We start from the raw sequence: 24,700 nt of genomic DNA on the forward strand, positions 1-24,700 counted from the left end.
CCGCTCGCTGTAGTTTGCATTGGCTGGGACCTGGGTAGGCTGAGGCTTCAGGTGCTGGACATCCAGTACCGACCGGTCGTCCGGTGGCTGTAGCTTCAGCGGCAGCTCTTCTTCTTATCCTTCACACTCGATGTCCTCGCCGTCTTGTCCGTTGGATGTTGCTGCTCTGTGGCCTTCCTCCAGGTACCTGATCACACATAGTGTTTCAACTAGAGGTAGTAGCCATGTCTCAAGTATAGAAAGTGGTAGTTCGGAGAGGAGCGAATTCATGTTATCTTCAATAGTCTTTGCTCAAGCCCTAGTCATTGGTCCAAGTGGTGTCATAGGAGACGTAGGTAGGTCCATGGGGATGACCTTGGGATGCTCCGCATCATATTGATTTGTTGCCTCTTCTATCTTCGGAGAAGGTTAATTTTGATGCTAAACAATGTGCTGAATTGATTTGAAAAATGCATGAGCTTACTAAGGGAAACATTGAGCATATGAATGCTAAATATAAACTGGCTGGAGATAAGGGTAGAAAACATGTTGTGTTTGCACCTGGAGATCTTGTTTGGTTACATTTGCATAAGGATAGATTTCCTGGTTTGCGCAAATCAAAGCTAATGCCACGTGCTGATGGTCCTTTTAAGGTGTTAGATAAAATAAATGATAATGCCTATAAACTTGAGCTGCTTGCAGATTTTGGGGTTAGTCCCACTTTTAACATTGCAGATTTGAAGCCTTATTTGGGTGAGGTAGATGAGCTTCCGTCGAGGACGACTTCATTTCAAGAAGGGGAGGATGATGAGGACATCAATACCATTGTTACACCCATAGCCCCTTCTACTATACATACTGGAATAATTACTAGTGCTCGTGCATGCCAATTAAATTACTAGGTACTTTCTTTTCTTGGTAATGATTCTAATGTTCATGAGAATATGATGCTGCCTAAATTGGATACATTTGTTTTGCTTACAAATGAAGGGCCTAGCTTGGAGAAGGATGAACATTGGAGCAAGAATAAGCATGGAGATGATGGCATGCGCAAGGGAAACAAGAATGGAGTTTCAATTGATGATTTCAGGACTTTGAAGCCACCGTAATGAGTGCATGAAGTCTTGGACAAAATATACAAGATGCCACTTCACAAATTTTGTCCAGAGGCTGTTATAGGTGTTGCGTCATCTAATTATTGAGCCAGGCCCATGTAATTTCGAAATACATAAGTATAGGCTATTTTTAGAGTCGTATGAGTGGGGAAACAAGAGATAGGTTTGGTTTCGGACCCCTCCCCCAAGGGCCACAAAAGTTCCCCCTCTTCCTCCATATATACAGACCTTAGGGCATCGTTTAGACTTTGGGTTTTGTTTAGATTAAAAGTTCGCCATAGCTGCAACTTCACGTACTTCGTTTGTGTTCAACGACCAGACCAAGACGTCAGAGGACCCCACCTTGATCAATAAAGCTTTCATTTTATATTCGCAATATCCAGATTGCAATCTCAGTTTCTTTTCTTCGTTTTCTTGCAAGAAATAGACCCTCGTGGTCAGGTTGATCATGCTCCGGCGTGGTCAATAATCTCTCAGAGTTGGTTTAGCGATTGCTAAGGCGCGATGTCCTCGCATGTTCGTAGTCAGATCGTCAAAGTCTACTCCACCGAAACGACAATCAACTTCTCATCGAAAGACGGGACAACTTTGCCTCTATCACATGACAATAGACCCCATTAGGAATTTATCCCCAAGATAGATCTGTTATAACTGATACTCCAATATCATCTATCAACCTGTAATCCAAGTCATAGCAATATCCAACACATAATCCAGAGAATAATATAGTCATAACATAATACTCCGAGGGTAGCATAGCACTACTATCATAAAGAATCCAAGTACCAAGATACTACTAATTCAATAACAAGAGGAAGCTAGATAACAATAAACCCACATGATGACATCATATCCAAAGTAATACTCCAAAGCATAATATGAAATACCATCATGAAAATAATCATAATAGCCACTAATAATCCAATGGCAACATGTCATCCTCATCATCTGCAAAATATTAGTCCTAGGAATCCAATCAACATCATGGCAGTAGCAAGATCAACACAACTCCAAGAATGCCATGAATAAATCATATATAGCTAATGCAATATTTTAAATAAGTTTAAATAATTTAAACCATGGCATTGCATTGCAATAATGAAAATTGAGGGTGTGGCATGCCTGGAGTGGATGGATTCACCGGGAAGAAGTGCGAGAAGCTCGCGAAAAGAATCGCCAGAAATCATTCTCTCTCGGAGGGGGCTGCTTAAGTGCAAGGGCAAAATGGTCATTTTAATAATGTTGACACTTGGTGAAAATGATCGCATCGGAACAGGCTCGACGATACAAAGAAATAGGCTTTGGAATCACCTAAATCGAAGTTGTGAGCAAAAAGATATAGGTAGATGAAGTGTAGGTACCAATCTGCAAAAGAATCTTCACAAACAGGCCCCTAGCTGTAAAACAGAAAGCACGCTGAGAATACGCCTTCCAACGAAGAAAACGTATTTTAGCCCGAAACGGAGGCAAAGTGCGCTTACATTGTAGGGAAAACGTATTCTGTGGAATATGTTTCCACTTCAATGACGTGGCGAGGCAGGATCAATGGTGGAGGGGCTCACTAGCAGGGTCCATGGGGTGGGGCCCACCTGCCCTGGGCTCTTTCTTCTCCAACCTCCCGCTCGCCTGTGCAGAACAGAGGGCGGGACTGGCACCGGTGGCCGTCCCGGCAGCTCCGGCCGTCCCTAGTGGAGCTCGGACCACTGACGGAATCGGTAGGACGAGGTGCATCTGAGAGTACCATCCACGGCCGGCGGGGTGGACAGAGGCGGCGGCGGCTTTGACATCGGCGGACGGGGGCGTCGGGGAAAAACGACATGATGCTCCGGTGCGTCGGAGGAGAGGATGAAGAGTGGAGGAGAGCTCAGGGAGCTTCCCTGAGCTTGGTGGTGTAGTTAGTTTGCTCAAAGGTGGACCGGAAAGGTGGGGTTAGGGAGAGGGTCGAGCGGCTAATGCCTCGCCAGAGACGGGGAAGGAAGACCTCCTGACTCGTTTTAGTGGTGTCGGGGGTCAATTGAGAGTGAGGGAGGCCTAGTGGCGACGAGAACCGATGTCGGGGCAGCTTAAATAACCGAGGGGAGAGGTGGCCGAGCTGGACGTCGGCGCGGACACGTGGGAACGCTCGCAAGCTCGACATTAGGCAACGGGAGCGCAACAGGTGGGAGGTCACGGGGCAGAGGAGGCCAAGGGGCACGGGGAGGAAGAGGTCGAGGTGCGAACAGAGGCTGTCGGGCACTGTTCGTCCGTGGGCACGCGGCGGCGAGCACCGACGAGCGAGCAACATGAGGGGGAGAGGGGTTCAGGGTGAAGGCGACGATGAGGAGTCCTCCTAAACATGCATGGGGGCAAAGGAACGACGAGAGGGGGAGGGGCCAGAACTAGGCGACGTCCTGGACGCGGCCAAACACTGCAGAGCGCATGCACCATCGCGCCAACAAAACGGACACCGTGTCAACCGGGGCATCCAGTGCTCTCTGGCACCCAAAACGTTGTCTAGCAGATAGTCTTTCCAAGATAGATCATTTAGGAGATTATGGCTTGATTAGGGGTACTGTGTTTATATGGGAGCGATCACCTAAAGTTCTCTGTAGCAAACTTGGGTGCAATGATGTTCTCAACAGAGAGGGGCTATAGGCCAAATATGATGTCTGGGGTGATTAGGTTAAGAAGGACTATGATCCTGTTAAGTTTGAGGAGAAATGGACCAATATAAATCATGGTTGCTTTGTAACAGCATAATTGGCCCAGAAAAGGGATTTAGATGATTCACTCACATGGAGTAGCTACTTGAGCTGAAATTTGGCAAGGCCTAAGGATATGGACATATGAATATGCTGTAAAAATTTCATACCAAATGGACTTGCCAAAATGGTACTTCCTTCACAACTATCCTTTCTTTCCAAAAACTTGGAATAATATTGGAGAGAAAATGGATTGTTGAAATGATCCAAATTTGGTGAACAGGAGTTATTTTGGTAGGAACATGATCTGGTAATTTTTCAGAATTAATGAAGCAATATAAATTATACTTGCTTCACAACCTAAAAATATTAACAGAATCAAAGATTTGATGATGTGCTCACATAGATGATTGGATGAGGCTAAAAATTTGAGGAGGGTGATAATATGAACACATGAAGGAGTGTGCAAAAATTAAACTCATTTGGGGTACTCCTAGCTAGTACTTCCTTCACAATGGCTTCTGTCTGACAGAAACTTTGAAAAATTGCTGAGGAAGATTCACTAGGAAAATGGGAACATGATGATGTGGAGCATCCCAAGGTCATCCCCATGGACCTACCATCGTCTCATCAAGTGCCTAGTGGACCCATGACTCGATCACGTGCAAGAGCTCTTGAAACCGAGGTGACGTCTCTCCTCTCACAATTCCACCTTGATGCACATGAAGCATGGCTACTACCTCATATGGACACTTTGTGCATACTCAGGTACCATGGAGAAGATAAGGAGCAAGGACAAGAAGAAGAGGAAGATGGACGAGAAGACGGAGAAGAAGGAGGGCTGAAGGAAAAGTCCCAGCCACCGGACGACCGGCCGGGACCGGATGTCCGGCGCCTGAAGCCTCAACCGAGCCCCAGCGAGCGGACGTCCGGTCCAGACCGGACGACCGGTGCCCCTGCACCCAAAGCAAACAAGCGGACGTCCGGTCCGGACCGGACGACCAGCGCACCTGCATCCGAGCCGACATCAGCGGAAGTCCGACGTTTCCGGGCGTCCGGCACCCCCATCACAGAGCAAAACCAGCGAACATCCGGAGGACATCGGACAACCGGCCGCTCCTGAGACACCGGACGACCGGCCACCAGCGGACGTCCGGTACCTGGCTGCGTCCAGATTCGGGCCCGAGGCCCATGTACCCCTACTTTCACCCCCATTTGCACTTAGACTATAAATAGACCTCTCCCACCTCCTTTCTAGGGTTAGCAAATGTTTAGCTCATATTTGTGAGAGAGAGCTTTGCTCATCCACTTGGTTACCTTCTCCGCGGAGATTCGAGCCTCCACCGGAGAAGATCCCCCAATCGGATTCAAGCCCCCTTTACGGGAAGATCCCCTTGTGGATTCAAGACCTCCCCACGGAGAAGAACCGGTTACCATCTATCGTCCTTAGTTGTCCGTGGATTGGTGTATCTCTACCTATGTACTCGAGGATCTATCCCATGTGTGACTTATTCATGTCGGTTTAGTGATTTCCTCTTGTGTTTTCCCTCCGTTATTCCCCGTGTTCTTCGTGATTTCCCCGGGATCCGCTCCTCTCGTGAAAGATCGGGCGATTAGGGTCTCTACCCTACATCATCTTGGTATCTAGAGCAAGGTTGATCATGGTTTCCGAGCCCCCTCTTCGTTTTCTAGCTTGATTTTGTTGTTTTTCATCCTAATCCGTAGATCCCCACAAAAATAGCCCCAAAAATTTTTTCTTGTGTTTTGTGAGTTTTGATGATGTTTTGTTGGTTTTAATCCGTGACTTTGTTGTGTTGCAAGTGGATCTAGCCATCCCCCACTATCTCCACCTCGAAATCCATCCAAAATCCATGAAATCCTATCAATTTTGACCCCGACCCACCGGACGACCGCAACTTACCGGACGTCCGGAGCCGCAGGAACCACCGGACGTCCGACCTTACCGGACGACCGGAACCTCTAAACCGAGCGGAAATTAGCGGATTTCCGACATTACTGGACGTCCGGCGACCGGACATCCATCCATTTCCGGACAACCGCTACTCTAAAAACTGATTTCGCTCAAATTTTGTTTAGGCTTCCACCACATCATCCGCTACACCACCACCGACTTCCGCAAACCTTTCCAATACCCCAACCCACACCACTACTTACCCGCTACCTACTCTAACGCTTTTTGTCGCACTTGGTTTTGAGAATTTGAGTTGCGGTACCGTATCCTTTCGTGTTTCGGCTATCTAGGTACGGTTCGACATCGACATCACCGCCGCTCATTTTCGCCACGGACGCATCATCAACAACGACCACCTCGCCTACGACTTGGTATTCGTGCCACCATTTTGAAACCAAGACCGGTAACCTCATCTTGGTATTGGACTTATCAATCTTGTCATTACAGTGATAGCCATCATAGCCTTACTCCTTTGTGTTGCTTACCCATCGAGACTAGCCATTGAGTATTGCCGGCAATGATACTTGTGCACATTAGTGATCATACTTCCCATAGCATACACACATACATCATTGTTGCCTATATTGGTATCATCTCTTGTGTCACAAAGTTGTCACCGCATACTCACTTGCTATCTTGGTTCATCACGCATTTCATGAGAAAAGAGCTCAAACTTCAAAGAGCCAAATAAGCTTTTAAGCAAAGAGCTTTCAAGCAAGAACCATAGCATCATACAACATTAAGATTGTCATACTCGATCATCTTGGATCATATCATAGCAACACCTTGCATGAAACATATTTGGAATAGAAGTCGTTGCATTTTTGCTAAGTAGGTTGTGCACAAGATCTTGTATCCGCCTATCATGCAATCGTGCTAGCTTCTCTCCAGTGTTGTGCAACAAGAGCATTTTTGTGGCTTCCACATTTTGGCTCACCCTTGGTTGCACAACCCCACTTATCTTTTTGCGCGTGTGTTTCCGTGTGCCGTATATGCTTGGTCTACTTGTTACATTACATCTTGCGAATCTTTTCCAACATTATTGAATCTTGCTTACATTCACATTAAAAATTGTACCACCATCCTAACCAAGCTCCACCATAAGCTTTTACTTGTGTAGGTGTGAGAAACCGACGAGAATTCGTACCGATTGGGCTATTTCCTTGTCCTACATTGGAGTGATCATCGATTCACTTTCAACTTCGGTCAAGGTACATTTGGTATTCGTTCTTCTCTTTCTACCACTCACATTTGTCTTGGAATGATGGATAGGCCAAGTACTTCTACCAACCCACTCTTCATGGAGCAAGACGACGACATGAACTCCTTCGTCATCAAGAGTCACCTCTTTGGTGCACAACGTGCTTTGCATCAAGAGCAACAAGCTATGAGTGAACGCATCGACAACCTTGCTGCCGAATTGCGACTTTCCGAGCAACGTACAAGGGACTACTTCGACCACAAGCTCGACGATCACAAGCAAGAGAATGACGCAAGCTCTTCGTCATCGCTTTCTTCATCAACGGCTTCATCATCCATGATGCTCGAGAAAAGGCGGGAAGTGATGAGAACACAAAGGGGGAGCGATGTTGCTTTCCCCACACCCTATTCAATCCCCATCAGTTCCCTCCACCACAGCTGCTATAGCAGCAAGAATCTATAACGGCGGCAGCAAACCATCCCCTACAGTTCGGGCAGCATGATCACCAAGCAAGCCCCGTCCAGGGGAAAGGGACAAAGCACATAGGTACAAGGTTTCTCTTTCCACCACTCTCACTAATCAACAATCGAGCCACTCTGGGTTTTAGGATCATCAATGTTGATGAGTACCGCGCGAAGCTCAATTCAATATTTACCCTGTTTAGCGAAATCCTGAGTGGAGAGCCGGTGCGAATATGTTGATCGACGCCCTAGCAGGTGCGCTTCGGCAAGGCCGTCCGCGGTAGCGTGACTTCTATGTCAGCCGCTACCAGATTGTTTGAGAAGTATGGAGTGAAGGAGAGAAAAACATATCGTACCACCACAAGATACATATGATTTTTCTTATCGGCCACTGACGGGAGCATGAGAACTATGTACACATCATACATCCTTTTTGAAGCATGCAAATGCGGCAAGCGCTCGCGGCTGAAGGGGATGGGAGGAAGCAAGGACAAAAGCTAGGTCCACGCAGTCCTTGCTCTCTTATGAGTTTAATATTTTGCTTTCGTTTATCCCTAGGGCATTGAAGTGTTCGTATGAAGAAATCCTTCGTGTAATGGCACCTTGCTAGTTTCTTTGTTTGCACCCTCATTCTGTTTTAGGCCTTCCCGCAAAATGAGCGGCTGTGTCGAGAACTACCAAGGAAAAACCTGTCGGGACCCATCCACGCCAAGATGAATGCCGGTAAATATGATACCAGTAGGCAACCAAAACATGCATAGGGACAAACCATATGAACACTGACAGGCGCTCTCTAGAGGGGTAGACACGCAATTAAGATTAAGCAAAAACATGAGTTTCACATGAGCATAAATAGAACAATGTCTAAACATAGGGCATGCATCATGATTTGTTAGAGGATAGTGCAGTGATGAGAATAGTTCAGCGCCGGGCCTGGCGGCCGCGTGGAGCCGTTGGGACAGAAAGGACCTTGGCAGCAAGGTTGGCAGCCTTCTCCTCGCTGACAGGAACATCCGCGCCTTCCGACAGCCTCTTGAAGCCATCGGCGAGGTTGATGTCCGGGTTACTGCAGGCGATGTTGCTCAAAACCATGAAGAGGGCATCGCGGGCAAGCTTACAGGATTCCTTCGTGAAGCGACCGGCCCTTGCCTCTTCATGCGCCTTCAGCTTGTCGATCAGCTCATTGAAGAAGACCCCTAGCTTGATGCTAGGGACCTCCTGTCTGCTGACCGAAAAGAGTGTCCCTTCCATGCCCATCGCTGTAGTTTGAGTAGAGAGACGCCCGGCAATGTCGATCAAGCTCTTGATCCAGAGGTTGACCTGCTCTAAATGATTCTCCAACTTTCCCTCTGCATCCTTCTGAAGGAGCCTTGCGGTGTCCAGGTCCTTTCTCAGCTGCTGCTCATGGGCCCCACTGGATTCTACCAAGCTCTTCAAGGTGCTGATCCTGGCCTTCGGGTCTTCAATGGTGATGTTAGCGCTCTCGAGGCCTTGACTCTTGGAGGAGAGCTATGATTGTATATCCTTCAGAAGGATCTCTGCTTTCTGCGCCTCCTCCTCGAGGGTCGAGACCTCCTTGGCGCTACCGGCAAGATATTCCGTCAGGTTGGCCACCTGTTGGTCGAGGTCAGCTTTGGCAGAAGATGCGGCGGCAAGGTCATCAGCGAGTTTGTTCAGCTTGGTGGCAGAGTCAGTGGCAAGGGCATCCAGGGCGGCCTTGTGTTTGTCATCTAGCTCCTTGGTGCGCTGCTCCACAAGGGCTTCCAGGTCATCATCCTTGGCACGGAGGGTGTCCTCGAGCTTCTCTTCTCGGGAAGAGATATCCTGCTCCCTGGTGTCCAGAAGCGCCTTGCGCTCTGCCATGTGGGCCTCCTGGGCCATGAAATGCTCCCTCTCCATCGAGATGGTCTCCTGATGCTTCATCAAGACCTGGACTTGCTTGTCATGCCAGTCACGTAGCTCATTACTTTTGTACCTCAACTACTAGTCCACCTTGTTGGCAGACTTGCGCTACTCCTTGAGCACATGCCATTTCTGGCTATGCCGGCCCTGCATCTCCTTAATGCCTGCCACCATGGACTCCATGAAAGAAAAGTCCATCACGACAGCAACAAAATCATCGACCTCCTCGACTCCTTGGTACAGTGACGCCGGGATGCGCTGGAGCTCCTTGTCAAGTTCCGTGCTCATCGCCACTAACGAGACGGGGGCTCCAAGCCCAGGCTGTGCGAGCACCAGCGCCAAATGGCTCGAGGGTGGCCGCGAGGCACCCTCCATGCAGGTACCAAATTAGGGGAGGGGATCCATGGTCTGGAGGGGAACCTTCTCCTTGACCGGGGCTCCCACCCCTCGCACGCTGCCGGTGATCTACTCTGTCTCCGTCGGGGGCTCATGGCACCCTCGGCAGCATGTTCCTGCTCCTCCGCAGCGGCAATCTTGGCGGCTTCATCCGCGGCATCTCCCCTGATGCTGGCCACTTCTTCCAGCAGTTTAGGTTCTTCAGCCTGAGGGGCTGCAAACGAAGACGGCAAGAAGCAGAGATATCAGGAAAGCCCTAAGCATGAAGCAAGTTGGTAAAAAAAGAGAAGAGAAGAAAAAGAATGGGATGGGGAAGGATTACCCGGAGGAGACTACTGGGTGGAGGCCTCAGTTTCCCCAGCAACATAAGTTGTTGGGCCATGGTTTCCGTCCCCTCCCACAGCAACCGCGATGTTGTCCTGGGCAAGCTCTCCTATTGAAGCCATCATCGAGGGCTCCTCGATTCGATCAGCGGGCGGAGTTGGTCCTTTCTGGAGGGGCTCGTCCTGGATCTCCTCTCCTCTTCTGGCTGAGGAAGTTGAGATATCTCCTACGTCGCTCCCCACAGGAGGGGCCAATCCCGTGCTTCCTCGCTGGGGGCTTGGTGGCAGGTCATTTGTGCTGCTCCCCGACAGGCCCATGCACTCTTGAGCTGCCTGGACCGATGGATGAGTACCTCCTCCCTGACAATGGCAGCAAGAAAAAGATCAGTCAACAAGAGTAAGCAGGTGTACTGAAACAACTGCAAGAGAAAGGGGTCATGCTCCGTTACTCCTCATCGATGAGCATGGAGTTCAGCTCAAACTCAATGGGCGGCGAGGGCGCTTGACCTCTCTTCTGAGGCGGAACAACAGAACTCCCCAGCAGCTTTGGGCTCTGCCAAGGCGCAGGGGACTCCAAGGAGGACGAATGTCGTGAGGAGCCCGAGCCGGACTAGGAGCTGGAGTCAACTCCCGCAACCGCAGATTTCTTGGCGGGAGAGGTTTTGGCCTCGGCAAGGCGGGAGGACTGCCTGATGTAGGGTGGAACCCCAGATGGCCATTCTTTCAAGAAAGGAGCGGATCCCACGATGAACATGAAGAACACAAGGAGAAATCACGAAGGGAAACATGAGAGAATCACTCAAAACAACAAGATTAGGTCACACATATGCTAGATCCTCGAAACCCAAAGAGATACACGGTCTGAATCCAAAAAAGGACGATACATAGGTAACTAGTTTTTCTCCATGAGGATGTCTTGAGGTCTTCCCGTTAGGGGTCTTGGATCCAAGTGGATCTTCTCCGAGGAGGCAAAGGTCTCTCTCGGTGGAGTAGACCCGGATGGATGAGCGAGGCTAGGTGTCGGTGTCAAAACCGGCAGATCTCGGGTAGGGGGTCCCGAAGTGTGCGTCTAGGCCGGATGGTAACAGGAGGCAGGGAACACTTTGTTTTACCCAGGTTCGGGCCCTCTCGATGGAGGTAATACCCTACTCCTGCTTGATTAATATTGATGATATGGGTAGTACAAGAGTAGATCTACCACGAGATCAAGGAGGCTAAACCCTAGAAGCTAGCCTATGGTATGATTGTTGTGTATGGAGTTAATTGCCTATGGACTACAACCCTCCGGTTTATATAGACACCGGATAGGGTTAGGGTTACATAAAGTCGGTTACAATGGTAGGAGATCTTGAATATCCGCATCGCCAAGCTTGCCTTCCACGCCAAGGAAAGTCCCATCCGGACACGGGACGAAGTCTTCAATCTTGTATCTTCATAGTCCAGGAGTCCGGCTGAAGGTATAGTCCGGCTACCCGAACACCCCCTAATCCAGGACTCCATCAGTAGCCCCTGAACCAGGCTTCAATGACGACGAGTCCGGCACGCAAAATTGTCTTCGGCATTGCAAGGCGGGTTCCTCCTCCAAGTCCTTCATAGAAGATTGTAAACACCAAGAGTAGTGTCCGGCTCTGCAAAAATAAGCTTCCACATATTGCCATAGAGAGAATAACACAAATCAAATCTACTGATGTATTCCGCAGTGCGTTATCACACTACAGCCAAGTCCTTCACTCGAATCGTTTTCCCTTTTCCACCTCAGCGTGTTTTGCAAGGCGGTTTCCTTGGCACGTCTTGTCAAAGCAGAGATCGTGTGCTCCCCTTTTACGGGATTCTAATCAATACAGACGTGGGTAACCCAATCGTGCTTGTTAGCATGTTTTCTCGATTAAATGCGAGTCCCAAACGGTTATGGGGAGGGCTCCTGGTATTCAACCTCTTATAAAGAGACAAAGGCCTTACTCCTTTTCCAATCTCAAACGAGTTCGCCCGTCGCCTCGACTTCCAACACCCTAGGCTCCAGATTCCAAGCGCTTCGGACTTTCGACAATGTCCGGTTCCGACCTTCAAGGCCGATTGAGGGAGTCCTCGATTAAGGGGTGTCCGGGTAGCCGGACTATACCTTCAGCCGGACTCCTGGACTATGAAGATACAAGATTGAAGACTTCATCCCATGTCCGGATGGGACTTTCCTTGGCATGGAAGGCAAGCTTGGCGATGCAGATATTCAAGATCTCCTACCATTGTAACCGACTTTATGTAACCCTAACCCTATCCGGTGTCTATATAAACCGGAGGGTTGTAGTCCGTAGGCAATCAACTCCATACACAACAATCATACCATAGGCTAGCTTCTAGGGTTTAGCCTCCTTGATCTCGTGGTAGATCTACTCTTGTACTACCCATATCATCAATATTAATCAAGCAGGAGTAGGGTATTACCTCCATCGAGAGGGCCTGACCTGGGTAAAACAAAGTGTTCCCTGCCTCCTGTTACCATCCGGCCTTGACGCACAGTTCGGGACCCCCTACCCGAGATCCGCTGGTTTTGACACCGACATTGGTGCTTTCATTGAGAGTTCCTCTGTGTCGTCGCCTTTAGGCCCGATAGCTCCTTTGATCATCAACAACGATATGGTCCAGGGTGATACTTTTCTCCACGGACAGATCTTCATCTTCGGCGGCTTCGCTCTGCGGGCCAATTCGCTCGGCCACCTTGAGCAGATCGAAAGCTACGCCCCTGGCCATCAGGTCAGGTTTGGAAGCCTAAACTACACGGCTGACATCCACGGGGACTTGATCTTCGATGGATTCGAGCCACAGCCAAGCGCGCCGCACTATCTCGATGGGCATGATATACTTCTGCCGCCGAACAGTGCCTTGGAGGCCGCACACGCATCGGTTCCGACCCCTAACTCGGAGCCTATTGCGCCAATCGAGGATGAGCGGTTGGACGTCACCTCGGGGGCTGCGATCCCGAAAGCGATCAAGCCGAACGCTAGCCCCGCACTCTGTACAACCCGTGACTCCGAGGATCCAGACTCCTCCCCAGACTCCGAACCCCCCGCGCCCCTGCCAATCGAATCCGATTGGGCGCCGATAATGGAGTTCACCGCCGCAGACAACTTTCAGCATTCGCCTTTTGGCGACATCCTGAATTCTCTTAAGTCTCTCTCTTTATCAGGAGAGCCCTGGCCGGACTACAGTCAGCGAGGGTGGGATACGGACAGTGAGGAAATTCAAAGCCCACCCACCACCCACTTGGTAGCCACTGTCGACAATTTAAACGACGTGCTCAATTTCGACTCCGGAGACATCGACAGCATGGATGACGATGCAGGAGATACAGACGAACCAACGCCCATAGGGCATTGGACAACCACCTCATCTCACGATGTGTACATGGTGGATACCCCTAAAGGAAGCGACAACGAGGAAAAAGGGGATGGTACGGGGGATCGACCCCCGAAAAGCAATCAAAGCGTCGGCGTAAACACCGACCCAAGCCCCGCCTCGACAAAAACCCAGCCATAGAGCAGGACGAGCCGGTAGACGACGAGCAGGCCTTAGAGCAACCGTCCGAAACAGGGCAACACGGATAGAGAAACCGAACACCCCTCCTCCGGTGAAAATGGCATTCCAGACGACCTCATGCTGAATAAACCTATGGAGCAGAAGAATCTCCATGAGAGGCTCGTTACAACTGCACGCAGCCTAAAAAAGCAGAAGCGGAAGCTAAAAACAGCGGAAGATGCACTCCGGATTAGATGGAGCAAAGTAATCAATACCACAGATAAGTACGGCGACAGTCGCCGCACTAAAAGCTATCCGAAAAGAAAGCTACTGCCTGAATTCGACGAAGAGGCCCTAGAGGCCTCGCATTCAAAAAATGAAAAAGCCACACGGTCGGATAGACGACCCCATAAAGCGGCAAGCGGCGCCGCACCTAAATCGGCATGCGACCCACTTAAGGATTCGCATCATGGCCCATTCAGGTCCATCTATGGGCCAAGAAAGCAAGCTCTCGTAAGCTACGCTATGAAGCCATCATCAGAATCCGGCAGACCCAAATACAGGGGCGCTGCACACCCCCTATGTTTCACCCATGAGGTCCTGGACTATGAATTCCCAGAGGGATTCAAACCCGTAAACATAGAGGCATATGATGGAACAACAGACCCAGGAGTTTGGATCGAGGATTATATCCTCCACATACACATGGCTAGAGGAGATGATCTCCATGCCATAAAATATCTACCCCTTAAGCTTAAAGGGCCAGCCCGGCATTGGCTTAAAAGCCTTCCCGAAAACACAATTGGAAGCTGGGAAGAGCTCGAGGATGCTTTCCGAGCAAACTTTCAAGGGACCTATGTCCGCCCTCCGGATGCAGATGATCTTAGTCACATAACTCAACAACCCGGAGAATCAGCTCGGCAGTTCTAGAATAGATTCCTCACTAAAAAGAATCAGATAGTCGACTGTCCGGACGCCGAGGCCTTAGCAGCTTTCAGGCATAATGTCCAAGACGAATGGCTCGCCAGACACCTCGGCCAAGAAAAGCCAAGAACAATGGCCGCACTAACAAGCCTCATGACCCGCTTTTGTGCAGGGGAGGACAGCTGGTTGGCAAGGTGTAGCCCCAGCGACCCAAGTACATCCGAAACTAGGGATGGAAACGGAAAACCGCGACGCAACAAGGACCGTCGCTGGACTAAGGACAAAAGTCCGAAGAGCACGGCAATCAATGCCGGATTCAAAGGCTCACGACAAAATCAGGAAAAATCGCCCCCCAGGATAACAGGGACGATCCATCCAACCTAAACAAAATCCTGGATAGGATATGTCAGATACAAAGTACTCCTGGGAAGCCTGCTAACCATACCCACAGAGACTGTTGGGTTTTCAAACAATCCGGCAGACTCAATGCCGAACACAAGGGGCTCGACAAACCAAGCGAAGACGAGGACGAACCCCAAAAGCAGAGCACCAGGAAACAAAAGAACTTCCCACAAGAAGTAAAAATAGTGAACTCACTTCACATAACAAAATGTGCGGCGCCCGTAAAGCTACGCACCACACGGCCCATCCCCAAAGGGTCCTGCCACTGGTTGTCAAAACCGATCATCTTCAATCAGCTAGATTATTCTAGGAATATCAAGAATGTAGGCTGGACTGCCTTGATACTCGATCCAATAATTGGCGGACTCCAGTTTTCAAATGTCCTTATGGACGCCGGCAGTGGACTAAACCTGATATATCAGGATACAATCCAGCACATGGGGATAAACCCAGCAAGAATCCGCCGCAGCAAAACCTACTTTCAAGGGGTAATACCTGGTCCGGACACCCATTGTATGGGTTTTCTCCGGCTCGAAGTCATATTCGGCTCTGCCGATAACCTCCGCCGCGAAAAGCTGACCTTCCATATCGTCCCGTTCTCAAGTCGCTATGAAGCACTACTGGGACGCGAAGCTTTCGCTCGCTTTAACGCAATACCGCATTATGTATCTCTTACGCTTAAGATGCCCGGTCCACGAGGCATCATCTCTTTGAAGGGGAAGCACTAAAGTGCGCCTCCCCAAGCGGAGGACTGTGCGGCCGCTTCGACAGCCCCACAGCAAAATGGCCTCACCGGCCAAAAAATTCGAAATAGGTCATTCAAGACCACGAACGCGGATATACGAGTTCGATGCAAAATCATCATTGATGTAGGCCTAGAAGCCATATACCCCCGCACTAGGGGCTCCACGCATATACAATAAGAGACAATAAAGCTCAATCTTATATATCTTACTTTATACTTTGTTTATTTTAAACTTTTTTTCCGCACGACCCGTTTTCAACTCAATTCCTCTCTTTTAACGATGAACGTCGTGCGGCGCCCGTCCAGGATACGGCACAACGGAGACACAGGCGCAGACGTGCAGTAGGGACCCGTCCTAAAGGATTCTTTTTAGATTAAGACCCTGCGTAAACATTTCTTACTATCTCTTGTTGCTACACATCCCCTGGTTTTATTTCTGATATAACCAAGGAGGAGGCTGGCGTCTTGGCATGTGGCCACGTCAGAATTTTTGCACGTACCTGGACACTAGGGGATTTTTTAATAAAGAGTGTTGTTTCGCCCGCACTCACAAAGACCGAACACCTTAGGGAGTGTTCAGCGTCGCGAGTTTTGGCATTATATGCATCAGCTCCGAATCATGTCTTTGGTCAAATGTTGGGTTGCCCGGCTCCTGTGTTCGGCTACCTCACGTTCCGCTCTATCGGCTAAGGTAGCACTAGGAGAACTACTACGATTGTGCCCCCGGTTCGGCCGGGCGAGCACCACAGTAGAGAAAGCCGAAAACTGACTATCATGATGTAGCGTGAGACTAGTCAGCCACTCGATGACCCATCGGAATCTATCGAATTCCTCCGCTTTAACGAAGGGCCGCTTCCCGGTCATGCACATACGTGCCCCGAATTCAGACGAGCGCAGTTGCCACTAAGGAGCTACCTAAAGAGTCTCATTGTCAAACTCCTATGGCTAAGTGAAAGTGTTAAAGCATTATAGTCCGGTTGCCTGGCCCGCTGCGCTATCACCTCCTTTGTAGGACTAAGACGTTGGGTTAAGTGTGAAAATGCGTCTTCTGCGAGCACCCCCGCACTATGTGCGTGGGGGCTGAAGCCAACGACTGCCATCTTTCAGATTCTATATATATATATCTTAAAACGGCCGCACAGAAGGGGTTCCCAATACTTGGAGGCACAAGTATAAAAAAGGCCACTACAGTTTATCAAAATATTACTTTATAATTACATATGCTATCATAACATAGCATCTTTCAGGCACTGCGTCTCTATTACACGAGCGCCTTCAAGAACTTCCTGAAAATAGTGCTCGGAGGGTACTCGGCTTTTGTCCGAATCTCGGGACGCAACAACGGTGGTCTCCATCTCTGCCCAGTATGTTTTAGCACGGGCAAGAGCCATCCTAGCGCCCTCTATGCATGCTGACCTCTTCATTGCATTTATACGCGGCACCGCGTCAAGGAATTGTTGCACCAAGCTGAAATAACTCTTCGGCTCCGATCTCCTCGGCCACAGGTGACCCATGACGTACTTCATGGCAAGTCCAGACAACCTATTCAGTTCAGCCCATTGAGCCAAACGATCATCCATTGCCAGTGGACGCTCTGGATTGTGAAATTGCGACCAGAAAAGCTTTTCCACTTTGCGATCTTTCTAATCTCGAAAGTGTTCGGTCGCATCAGCAGCACTCGCTGACAAGTCCATAAAGGTATCCTCGACACTCCACATCTGGTCCAACGGAGCGAACTTCGGATCACAAAACTTCCTCCGTAGCATAAAGGTCTTTCCAGCCGCAATCTGTTCGGCCTGCCGCAGCTCCTCCTTCGCAGCTCTCATCGCAGAGCGAGCGTCCTTGGCATCGGCAACGGCCTTCTCTAAGTCCGTCTGTCTTGCCCGGTCTTCTTTCTCAAGAAGTTTGCAACGGTCTGCAGCGCTCTTTAACTTCTCAGCCATCTCGGCCATCTCTTCTTTGCTTCGGCAATGAGCAGCCTATTTGGCTCTCAGCTCTTCAAGGGCCTTCTCGGCAGCCGCATCGCTTTTTCTGGCTTGCTCCTTAGCTCGGGCAAGTTCTGCCCTAAGATTCTCCACGGCGGCCGTACCATCTGCGTCAAGCACACACATTGTAAGACACTGGCATGAAGCTCCTCTTACCTGATGCCGCCCGAAGAATTACATACCTTGAGCCTCATCAAGCCGCTTGTTGACAAGCGCGATGTCAGCATCTGCCAGGTCCAGTTGCCGCTTTAGTTCTGCCACATCATCAGTTCGGCTTGATTCCGGACACCTCGCCACCTACATTCAAAGGCGACATCTTAGACCTGGGATTATGATCCTCTGTGTGCCGTCATTTCTTGACAACACGCAGAGTCTCAGGGGCTACTATCTATACAGGGTGCATCTTACTTATGCGCAACTGACAAAAGCGTACATTATCTAACGTACCTCAAAACCCGTCAGTAAACTTTTGACGGCCTCATGCAATCCGCTTTCTGCAGATGAAATCCTTTCAATCACCGTGCCCATCAATGCACGGTGCTCCTCTGAGATAGAAGCTCGCCCCAGCAGAATCTTCAGCTCCTCCGGCCGAGCACCAGACGGTGCCGGACTTGTCCTATGGCCTCTTTCAAAGGCCGGACACGGAGAGCCTTGGGGGGCCACATAGCTGTCTTCCGCCCCTGCCGGATTCAGAGAAACCCTCCACGACGACACCTCAGGGTCGCCCGCCTCGCTAGGCGGTACGGCAGGGGGAGGCGTCCCGCTCTCCATCATCTCCGGAAGAAGATCCCCCGAAGACGAGCTCTGCTGAGAAGGGCTGAGGTCCGAGGTACAAGGTAAAATTTCAGTTAATCTTCTCAGATATAAATCAAGGATTTCTCTCATCCCTCAAAAGGAAAACCTCTCTCTACTTACGGCTCGCTGGAGGGCTGATCCCCTTGAGGGCGTAGTCCGGCCGAGGAACTCCCCGGCGTCGGACCCTCTGACGAGGATTTTCTCCCCCGTTTCGAGGCCATGGTTTCCGGGACCTTTCTGACGACCCGGAAACCATGGCCTCGAAACGGGGGAGAAAATCCTCGTCAGAGGGTCCGACGCCGGGGAGTTCCTCGGCCGGACTACGCCCTCAAGGGGATCAGCCCTCCAGCGAGCCGTAAGTAGAGAGAGGTTTTCCTTTTGAGGGATGAGAGAAATCCTTGATTTATATCTGAGAAGATTAACCGAAATTTTACCTTGTAGCTCGGACCTCAGCCCTTCTCAGCAGAGCTCGTCTTCGGGGGATCTTCTTCCGGAGATGATGGAGAGCGGGACGCCTCCCCCTGCCGTACCGCCTAGCAAGGCGGGCGACCCTGAGGTGTCGTCGTGGAGGGTTTCTCTGAATCCGGCAGGGGCGGAAGACAGCTATGTGGCCCCCCAAGGCTCTCCGTGTCCGGCCTTTGAAAGAGGCCATAGGACAAGTCCGGCACCGTCTGGTGCTCGGCCGGAGGAGCTGAAGATTCTGCTGGGGCGAGCTTCTATCTCAGAGGAGCACCGTGCATTGATGGGCACGGTGATTGAAAGGATTTCATCTGCAGAAAGCGGATTGCATGAGGCCGTCAAAAGTTTACTGACGGGTTTTGAGGTACGTTAGATAATGTACGCTTTTATCAGTTGCGCATAAGTAAGATGCGCCCTGTATAGATAGTAGCCCCTGAGACTCTGCGCGTTGTCAAGAAATGACGGCACGCAGAGGATCATAATCCCAGGTCTAAGATGTCGCCTTTGAATGTAGGTGGCGAGGTGTCCGGAATCAAGCCGAACTGATGATGTGGCCGAACTAAAGCGGCAACTGGACGTGCCAGAAGCCGACATCGTGCTTGTCAACAAGCGGCTTGATGAGGCTCAAGGTATGTAATTCTTCGGGCGGCATCAGGTAAGAGGAGCTTCATGCCAGTGTCTTACAATGTGTGTCCTTGACGCAGATGGTACGGCCGCCGTGGAGAATCTTAGGGCAGAACTTGCCCGAGCTAAGGAGCAAGCCAGAAAAAGAGATGCGGCTGCCGAGAAGGCCCTTGAAGAGCTGAGAGCCGAACAGGCTGCTCACTGCTGAAGCAAAGAAGAGAGGGCCGAGAAGTTAAAGAGCGCTGCAGACCGTTGCAAAATTCTTGAGAAAGAAGACCGGGCGAGACAGACGGACTTAGAGAAGGCCATTGCCGATGCCAAGGATGCTCACTCTGCGATGAGAGCTGTGAAGGAGGAGCTGCGTCAGGCCGAACAGATTGCGGCTGGAAAGCCCTTTATGCTACGGAGGAAGTTTTGTGATCCAAAGTTCGCTCCGTTGGACCGGATGTGGAGTGTGGAGGATACCTATCTAGACTTGTCAGTGAGTGCTGCTGATGCGACCGAACACTTTCGAGATCAGAAAGATCGCGAAGTGGAAAAGCTTTTCTGGTCGCAATTTCACAATCCAGAGCGTCCACTGGTAGTGGATGATCGTTTGGCTCAATGGGCCAAACTGAATAGGTTGTCTGGACTTGCCATGAAGTACGTCATGGGTCACCTGTGGCCGGGGAGATCGGAGCCGAAGAGTTATTTCAGCTTGGTGCAGCAATTCCTTGATGCGGTGCCGCGTATAAATGCAATGAAGAGGTCAGCATGCATAGAGGGCACTAGGATGGCTCTTACCCGTGTCAAAACATACTGGGCAGAGATGGAGACCACCGTTGTTGCGTCCCGGGATTCGGACAAAAGCCAAGTACCCTCCGAGCACTATTTTCAGGAAGTTCTTGAAGGCGCTCGTGTAATAGAGACGCAGTGCCCGAAAGATGCTATGTTATGATAGCATATGTAATTATAAAGTAATATTTTGATAAACTGTAGTGGCCTTTTTTATACTTGTGCCTCCAAGTATTGGGAACCCCTTCTGTGCGGCCGTTTTAAGATATATATATATATATATATATATATATATATATATATATATATATATATATAGAATCTGAAAGATGGCAGTCGTTGGCTTCAACCCCCATGCACATAGTGCGGGGGTGCTCGCAGAAGACACATTTTCACACTTAACCCAACGTCTTGGTCCTACAAAGGAGGTGATAGCGCAGCGGGCCAGGCAACCGGGCTATAATGCTTTAACACTTTCACTTAGCCATAGGAGTTTGACAATGAGACTCTTTAGGTAGCTCCTTAGTGGCAACTGCGCTCGTCCGAATTCGGGGTGCATATGCGCCTGACTGGGAAGCGGCCCTTCGTTAAAGCGGAGGAATCCGATAGATTCCGATGGGTCATCGAGTGGCTGACCAGTCTCATGCTACATCATGACAGTCAGTTTTCGGCTTTCTCTACTAAGGTGCTCGCCCGGCTGAACCGGGGGCAGAATCGCAGTAGTTGTGTGACCCCAAAAATTTGGCCTTGTTTTAATGAATTAAAAATTTGCCAGGAATTAAAACTTTGAATTTCTGAGCTCCATTTTTATTTCTAAATCATTTCCTTCCCTGTGATGATGAGTTTTTCCCAGAGAGAAAACTTTCCAAATATGTCATTGGACTTATTTAATCTGTCAAGAGAAACTTTCCCTTATTTAATATAACTAATTAAATAATTAAGTTGCTTGATCTTTACTTTCTTGAAAATGGTTTTTCAAGGTTATATGGCCATATTTGAACTATAACCATTGGATAAATTCACCTAAAATTCTAACCAAAAATTGGAGATGTCATGTGATGTTTTTAAATCACTTTTATACAAAAATATCTTTTATTTATGTAATAATTTGAGCTCTGCATCAATTTTTCATTCTCTGGTCCAGAGTGCAATTTGCACTACAACCCTTTTAAATAATTCTTTCTAGCCTCCACCAAAATTATGGGATATTGGTAGTAGCATATGATTCAACATTATGCAAAAACCTAGTGCTGTTCTTTGAAAATTTTGAGTCAATTAACCTCTTTTTCATTCTGGTCCAGCCTTGTGATTTCTACTGCAACCCTATTTAATTTTGCTCCAAAGATCTTGTGTTTTCTCCTACTTTTAGACAGCCCTACCAAACCCCTAAATCCAGGAGCATGCACCCATTGGATTCATTTTGGTTCATGAAATAATGTCATTTATTTCCTGTCCAAAATTGTAGTTTTGCAAAACTTGCACTAACAAGTTTGTGCTTTTCACAAACTAACCTCACCACTCTCTCTTGCATCTAAGGAGACCCTGATCTAGAGGATTTGGCCACCCCCAAGAAGAGCCTAGGTGCCTGTGGCATTTTGTCAAACACCTGGAGAGCATAGCCAGATTTGGCATGGATTCAAGTTTACACTGTGAACTTGGTCACCTGACCTAACAACAATGCCCATTCACCCTCTATCTAACCCTAACCTAGCCCTGTTTCTTCCTAGCCTCAACCGCGACCTCTAGCATGCTCTGGCATTACGTCGAGCACGTCTCGTGCACGCCCGGAGCGCGAGCAGAGCGTGCGTTTGGCACGCGTTTTGCACGTGCCGCGCCCGAGCCGACGCGTCGCGCCCCTGGCCTTGCCTCCACTGCAGAGCCACGCCACGCACGTCCCTCCTCACCGCAACACGCCAAGCCGCCCCTCGCCACGTCCCCGACAGGCCAGGAGCTAGCCGCCACGGCCGCCGACAGCCCCTGCTCCATTCAGCGCCGCCCAAGCCTCTTCCGCCCGCCACCTGGCCCCTGGAACAGCGCGAGCTCATCCACGAGTGTGTCCGCTAGCGCTCGTCGCCGCCACGACGCCCTAGCTATAGAATGGCGGTCGCCGGCGACCTTATCCGCAGCCGCCGCGGAACTGCCTTGCCACGCCTATAAAAGGAGGCCCCGAGCTTCCCCGAGCACGCAGGCAACCTCAGGCCACCCCAATGGCGCTCCCCTACCTCACATTCGACCCAGGGAGGCTTCCTTCCTCATCTCCGACAACTCCTGCCGCCGCCACCGCCCCGGCCAATCCGGCACCTCCAGTACCTCCCCCTCTCCGTTCGCTTCGCCAGGAACCTCCTCATCCTCCCGTGAAACCGTCCCCCTACTCAATTTTGATCGGGAACCACCGCAGCCCCAATATCACTTCGCCCCCGAAACCATCTCCGCCACGAATCTCGTCGCCGGCAACTCCGTCCACATCGGCGACCATAGCGGGTACCCCCGAGTTCGTCTCGACCTCCTGAGCATGCCCATGCACTCAGATCACCGAGGAACGCCGCCATTCGCCGGCGAGCCTCGCCGGAGCTCTGCCCCTGTTCGGTCAGGGGGAGACGACGCGCGCGTGGGCCAGTCAAACCTGACCAGTGGGCCAGGCGGGCCCACTGTCGGTGACTCACGCGGCAGCCACGCTGGATAAGTGGAGGCGTAAAAGGCGCAAATACGTCTTCTCTGTCCGAAAGCGTAATCTCTTTTGAAGCGTTTTCTTTTTCCTGATTTTATTAAAAACAGATTTTTACCACAACTTTGACTGCCTATAACTTGTTAAATATAACTCCAAATGAGTTGATTCTTTTTCCTACCTCTCTCAAATTTCACCTAGTTTATTTTAAGATTTATTTGAAAAAATTTCAGAACAACTTTTGGTGCTGTTTTTATTTTGTGTGTTAATTCTTTTATATTGCTAAAATAGGATTTTTGAAGAGAGGAGAAATGTTTCAAGTTTTGGAGTGCACCCTGCCTTTCCACACATTGAAGGCAAGCATTCTGAACCCCGGCATAATATTTTTGTGTGTTCGATGACACGTTCATAACATCACCTCACTTTGGAGAAACTTGTTATTTCATGTGATATGATCATATGCATGGGTGCATGTTATTGATTTCCATGCTGTTGGAAATGGACACACTTGTGATGATAATCACCCTCATGTGCCTTGCATGCATACCGGCAGGAACCCGGGAAAACCTCTACCTTGGGTAGGCATGAGTTTGTCGCCGGTTTCCGTCGGGACGGTTATGTCTGGTATGGCATGGCAAGGTGATATGAGCGGTGACTCTGTTGGTTGAAATATATTCGTCATGCTAATCATGCAAGGAATACTTAAACCTCCTGAGTCGACCGTAGATCGAGTCTTGTGCCAGTAACCCCCATACTTGTTTTGTACTACCACTCGTCTCTACAGCAAGTAGAGTACGGTTCAGTAAGTTGTCAACCTCTTTCTAGCACACACCGTACAGAGAGGCCATGGTGGAAGATACCGGTTGTAGCTGGTAGGCAGGCCACCTGGTTCGGGGGCATGGGTGTTTCCGGTTGGGACCGAGAGAGGAGGCCACCCCTTAGAGCGCGCGATATAAATTTGATCCCATGCTACGCGAGGTTGTAACCTCCCCACTTAGAGTTTGCTTAACAGGTGTCGTGGGTGATTCCAGACACGTGTGAGATAAGCTAGTGTGTGCAAGTTAGGTGTGTTTTCAACAAAAAGACCATAGACGGAATTAGTCCCGATGGACTAAAGAAATCCGTTACTCGTGGGTAAAGAGTACACCCTCTGCAGAGATTAAACCTATTCGAATAGCCGTGTCCATGGTTAAGGATTACAGTCGTGGATGGGTCAAGTGTCGGTCTTAGTGTCGGTCTTCGGAGGTGAAACTGTTAACCAGAACTGGAACTACTACCTGTGACTTGTGATAATTATGATTATTATTATTGTTGACTAACCCGTGATATTATTGTTATTATCGAGTATCTTTGGAATGGTTCTACCTCCGGGATATTCACTATGATTGTTTATTTCAAAGCCCTTTGTGTGGTGTCACTCAGACGCCCGACTGTGGCATTTCTTTTAAAGCCCTTTATGTGGTGTCGCTCAGACGCCCGACTGTGGCATTTCTTTTAAAGCCCTTTATGTGGTGTCGCTCAGACGCCCGACTGCGTCATTTCTTTTAAAGCCCTTTATGTGGTGTCGCTCAGACGCCCGACTGTGGCATTTCTTTTAAAGCCCTTTATGTGGTGTCGCTCAGACGCCCGACTATGGCATTTCTTTTAAAGCCCTTTATGTGGTGTCGCTCAGATGCCCGACTGTGGCATTTCTTTTAAAGCCCTTTATGTGGTGTCGCTCAGACGCCCGACTGTGGCATTTCTTTTAAAGCCCTTTATGTGGTGTCGCTAAGACGCCCGACTGTGGC

The sequence above is a fragment of the Triticum aestivum genome, chromosome 6A (genome assembly GCF_018294505.1).
Source record: "Triticum aestivum cultivar Chinese Spring chromosome 6A, IWGSC CS RefSeq v2.1, whole genome shotgun sequence".
Classification (NCBI taxonomy): domain Eukaryota; kingdom Viridiplantae; phylum Streptophyta; class Magnoliopsida; order Poales; family Poaceae; genus Triticum; species Triticum aestivum.